Source organism: Pituophis catenifer, unplaced genomic scaffold (assembly GCF_029215685.1).
Source record: "Pituophis catenifer annectens isolate HBS135680 unplaced genomic scaffold, rPitCat1.0.hap2 SCAF_1, whole genome shotgun sequence".
Lineage (NCBI taxonomy): Eukaryota > Metazoa > Chordata > Lepidosauria > Squamata > Colubridae > Pituophis > Pituophis catenifer.
Window position 1 is genome coordinate 270703401 of NW_027256881.1, and position 6000 is coordinate 270709400.

Here is a 6000-nt window from a genome sequence, read left to right on the forward strand (position 1 = left end):
CCAGGCTCTGGGCAGAGTTTGGCTGCAATTCTGCATTCTAATCACTGCATACCAAGGCTGGCTAGAGCAGAGATTCAAAGGCATTAATTGATAATTTGTTTTCCTATAATAGATGGCACTTAAATGGGAGAGGAAAGGATAACTTCATTAATCTCTCCCTCTGTAACTGCCCTGTTTTGCAGAGTGCATATACAGAAAAAACCTCAACATTGTTAATTGTTAACATTGTTAATGCCTGGCAAAGTTAGGTTGTGATGGAAGCAGTTTCCATACCGATATACTTTCCTTCTGTCTTAATAATTGGAATGCACATTATTGTGGACATTAGGAATAGTTTCTAAAATGCAAAGCTTGCATATTAGGACTGTGCAGATCTTTGATGTGATATTTTCTTTCATGAAGCCTCAAGAGAAACCTACTCTTGAAGTTGCTTCAAAATGCAATGCTGCCTGCTTATTTGTAAAAAGGCAGTAAATGAGCTATGTTGATCCACTTCAACTATTTTAACTGCCTTCTCTTGTCGTTGCAATGACCAGTCAAACAGTGTTGCCTTTTCATTTCAGTGAGGGTTATTATGTCTCTTCTAGATTGCAAGGCTGTTGCAAATGCTGTCAAATCATATTATCTATTTTGCATGAAATGCCTTGCGAAGGCAAATCAAAGCCACCTTGCACAGGTCTACTGCATATTTTGATATGCGAAATATTTTGTAACTTTCCTTTGTTTTTCTTAATATAAACATAGTGGAAGTAAATGCAATATAAATGAGTAGACAATAATGATTACATTAGATGAAGAGAGTTTGCAAATATACAGATATATCTATTTGTTCTTGCTTAACTAGTCATTCTTTCATCATCTGTTAGAAGTTCACAGACAATCAAGATGGAGAGAACATTTACAAAATCTTAATTTATTCTAAACATGCATTTATTTGGGAGTAAGACACAGAGGTTGTTGTTGACTGTTAAGTTATTTTAACCTTTTGTGATCTAAAGGATGTCTTTTCACCAGGACTGTCTCTTAGGAACTGCTTTGAGTTCTCACGTGTTCATGCTTATACTATCGTTGATACCTCTAGCTATGTTCTCTTCTGCTAATCTTTATTTTTGTTGCTTTTTCAGCCTTTCCAAGCATTAAGAACTTCCCCAGCAACAATTGCCTTCATATTATGCATTCCAAATATTTAAACTTTTAGTGCTTCCAGTTAACAGTCTCCTTTTACATCATCACTAAATGATCTGGTCTTCTTGCAGGCCAAGGTATTCTTTAAAAAATTATTCTACATCACATTTAAAAGCATCAACTTGTTTTTTGCTCAACTTTTTTGCTGGTCCAGGTTTCACAGCTATATGTTACAACTATGGCCTTGATAACATGCATCTTTGTTGTCAGTATGTTGCCTTTATTCTTCAATATTTTGTGTAGAAATAGAGCTACAAGTGTATTAATCTAAAATGCTATCTCAAAAAAAAAAAGCAAATACTATTGGAATTTTATGCTTGAATAGCCTTTGTATTCAGTGTTAGTTATTAAAATAATACCGTTGGCATGCTTAGATTAAGTAGTAGCAAAGCATGCAAAAGCACCACTGGGAACATTATCCTGTACTATTTCTTGCTGCTTGTATTTTGCTTCAGAAAATTAATGCTCACATTCATAAGCAAGACTCTAAAAAGCTCATAACAAATTCAGGTCAGATTGAGCATTACAGTCATATTCTGAGAGCGGAAAGCATTTCAAAGGCCTCAGAGCTCCTTTCTTGAATGTTTTCAGAAATCCCTAAACACCCAAGGTGATCCGATCAATGTCCACAGGATTTCAGCAATGGAATTTCAAATTAAATGACCTTATGTGATACAGATTTAGGATAGTGAATATGGGAGGAACATAAACATTTTCCTTGATTTTGGCTTTTGCAAATAATACGAGAAGTTGTTTATAGTTTTACTTTTTAAGCTGGTTGACTAATAGTTTTGAGAAATTTCATCTTCTGATAAAGTTGAAACTTATTGAAATATAGAGGAAATCCTCGAGGTATGACCCTACCCATTAGGGTCCTAATTCAATTTGTAAAATGAATCAGATTCATTTGTATGACATTTTTTACCATGCTCCTTATACAAATCAACTGGGTGATTAAATGAATAAAGATTGGTTTTGCTGTTTGCTTCAGTTGTTAAATGACCTCTGCCATTGTTAAGGAAACCAAGAGGCTAGAGAATTTTCAGGGCTCCCCAACTGGAGCCTCGGGAAGGATCTCTGTTGCCCATCCATCAACTGTTCTTATAAGGCTAGGTAGCCTCCAGCCTCAAACCACAGTGTCTCTACCTGGACTGGGGTGTGTGTGAATTTGTAGGGTTCCAGTGGAACCTCTGGAAGGAACCATTGCCACCTGTCTATTAGCTGTTCTACAATCTACAGTAGCACATATTAATCCTCAAAGCAAAAGCAAACAAACAGCACAGAAGAGAAAGCAAAGGATCTTTCTGCAAGCAATCTCAAACTAAATGCAACCAAACTACAGTATAGAATGCAAAGAAATTTTACAGTACTAAATCTGCTTTCTGTAGACAGTGGCTAGTAGTTCTGCAAGGAATTCCAAGACAACCACAAATGAACAGAGTAATTAAAAGGAAAACTGTTATTGTTGCAAAGTATTTGCAAACAGACACAGTATTGTACAAAGTACTTAGAAACCAGAACAGTGGTGTGTAAAGTACCTACAAGCAAATGCAGCGCTATAATAATACTAATAAAAATTAAAGTACTTACAAAGGCAACTACAGTACTTCAGTCCTTAAGGCAACAGCAATGAAACAAGCAACAAGACAGCAATAAGAGATTCACTCCTCTACACTGGGCAGCAATTAGGAGGGGAAAAAAGCAGGCCACCTGCAAAGGGTTTGATCTTAACTGATAATGTGACAAGGGAGAAAAAACACGCCAACCATATGAGCCTTGGAAATTGCCTCTCATAACCATGGGTGATAAAGGGCAGTCACAAAAATAAAAAAATAACCACTGGTTTAGGAGTGACTGAATCTGGATCCCATGACTTCACAGACCTCTTGTTGGTCACAATTTTAAACCTGTTCCATAAGTACAGGTAGTCCTCAAGTTATGAATGGAATGGAGCCTGCCCATTCCATTTGTACCTTGAGGATTCATGGGAGTGAATCTCATACCTTGAAAGAGATCACTCCCTGCTTTCTGCCCACACATTTGCTAATCTAATGTGCAATTCATTAAGTGCACATGAGGTATCTCAGGGTGGGGAAGGCCATTGGGGGCTTAGTGATGGAACAGGCCCCCAAGGCCTCACCAACCCACTAAGAAACCACCCTTCTTCCTCCCTTCCTGCCACGCCAGACTCACTTACCTTACAAGATCTGTCTGTGCCCTGGTTTCTGTGCCTTTGAGGGAGGGGAGAGTTGATGGAAGCTCCTGGGTGCTGTAATATTGCAGCAAGTTCAGGCACCTATCCTTTTTTGCCTGAACTCTCACGAGATCACGGACCCCAGAAACTTTCATTCCAGGTGTGAAAAGTGTTTGTGGTGCCTTTCTTCCTGTTCTCACCTCCAACTCCTTTCTGCCACTACCAGAACACTTTTCACCCAGAAAAGTGAAAAACCACCCGCTCCATTTCTAAGCACCCCTTTTGCAAGGAAACAAAGCTCCCAACCTGTATCAGTTCTCCATTCGGATGAAAAGTGGTTGGACACATATGGGATGCTTAGAAACAGAGCCATTCACTGAACTCATGTGCTATTGTGGCACACAAGAGCTCCCATTGACTCTCCTTTCCCTCACAGGCAAAGAAACCACAGCAGATCTTTGTAAAGTAAGTGAATCCAGCATGGCAGGATGGGAGGGTGAGGGAATTGTGGGGAGTGGGGGAGGAAATAGGGTGAATGTTGCAGACCTCTGTAGTCATTTATAAGGGCAAACTGCCATGGTGCTGCAACATTCATAATTTTGGGACTTGCTCATAAGCAATAGGTGGTGGTGGTGGGGGTTATCTCATAATTTCAAATGGGTGCTAAATGAACACTCATAACCCAGGGATTACCTGTACACTTTTGGAGGGCATTCATAACTTGAAACAGTTGTTAAATGGCCCTTCTTAACTGGACAACTACCTGTAAATTTTTTTCTTTACAGTTCCATGAAAAGATCACATCTTTAGAGGAGCAATGATCAAAAGTTGTTGCTGTCTGATACTCAATGGGCAACTCAAAGTGACTGCTGGTCTATGTTTAAACTGCAAGAGCAGTAGGTAGGTAGGTGGGTAGATACAGACCCACCGACAGAGGTAGGATCAACTTTTTTCAAGTCAATACATAAAGAAAAAAAGTTCTAGACATAATAAAGGGCAAGGCTATGGAAGGACTGCCTGATTAATTGCATATGGATCTTCAGTTCTGGAAGACGTTCTACCTTAATTACATTTTTCTTAGACTTCATCGTCCCAGTTTGTTCCAAATTCTAGAGCATGAAATGAGCAAACTGAAATTCTCCTTTCAGTTCCCTCCATCTAATGAGGGAGGGGACTTAATTACAAGATGGGAATGAGGATCATGAACAGAAAAGGTAAACTGGTTGTTCGTTTTTAAAAGAGAACTGTTAGATATATGGCTATTGAAAAAGAGAGTCTAGATGGCAATTAGATATACTTGTGATGACATCAGCATACCGGTAGTCATTGCTCTTTCCGTCCTTCTCTCCCCAGACTCTCATCACCAATCCCAAAGGCTATAATGGGAAAACAATTTTGCAAGCAACTTTCTGATTTGAGGACAGATCCATTCATCCCTGAAGGTCATTCAATCTTCTTTCTGCATCCCTGTGGTTCTGCATAAGGAAGGTTTAGAAGAAGAAGTGAAGGAGGAGAGGGCAAAGCACCATTATCACAGTATCTTCCTTCTTTGGCAAGTGACAGACATTACAAAGGATGTTTATCAAAGTTCCTGTCATGGAGCATTCAGGTTTTATAGGTATGCCCTTTATATTTTATAAGATTTTTTTTTTAATGATAGTGGTTCTATAAAGAATTTTAATTACTATTTAATTAAAGTAGGCACCAGTAAACTACAAACTTTATTTTAAAAAGCAGGGTTCTCAGTACATAACTTTTGGCACTGTTTGTTCAAAATAACTCTCACGTAACAGTGAAAGAATGAGAGGTGTGACTGATTATCATATCCACGGTCTCTTAAAAAAGAGAAGAATGTTTACATTTTTCAGAGTGACATTTTCATTCTAAGTTAAAATAACTTATACTCTGATGGTGGCAAGGATCAGGGCCTTCTTAGTGGCTGCTCCAAAAAGTATGGCATGTCCTTTTCTGGTGGCTTTCCCCTCCATCCCCAACTGGTCCAAACTCTTTTCTTTAGGACTATAGTTCCACTAGAAGTTGTAGTAAAGAAAGCATCTGAGATATTATTTGTCATCTCCACCTCCTATTAACAGATAGTTTTATTGGGGTTCTTTGTAACTATTGTTCGTTTTGAGAGGAGTTGATAACTGTTATTAGTCTCTCACACCCTTCCATTTTATTTTATTTTTTAATGTTGTAAGCTGCTTTGAATTATTTGGTAAGCAGAACAGCAGACTGTAATCTAAACAAACAAACAATACTTTACATCCTTAGCATGTGTTTCTTCATTGTATATACCGCTTAGTTAATGGGAAGTGAGTAATATGCCACAAAACAATTTTTAGATTACTGTGGAAGTGTGGAAGTAAAGGTATCCTAAATGGCTACAGAGAGAAGATTCAGTCGGGACCCTGTGGCTCATTAAATCAAATTGTTTCAATTCTATGACCATATTTCACATATAATATAGCTAGCATGCTATTAATAGGAAGAAATAAATAATAATATGTTCACAAGGATGGGTTTATCTAAAATGTTCTAATGTCATTCTGTAATTTCCACTGTGCTTGCCTTTATTTTGTCTTTGCTTTTGTTGAAGGTTAGCACCCACCCGTCTTCTA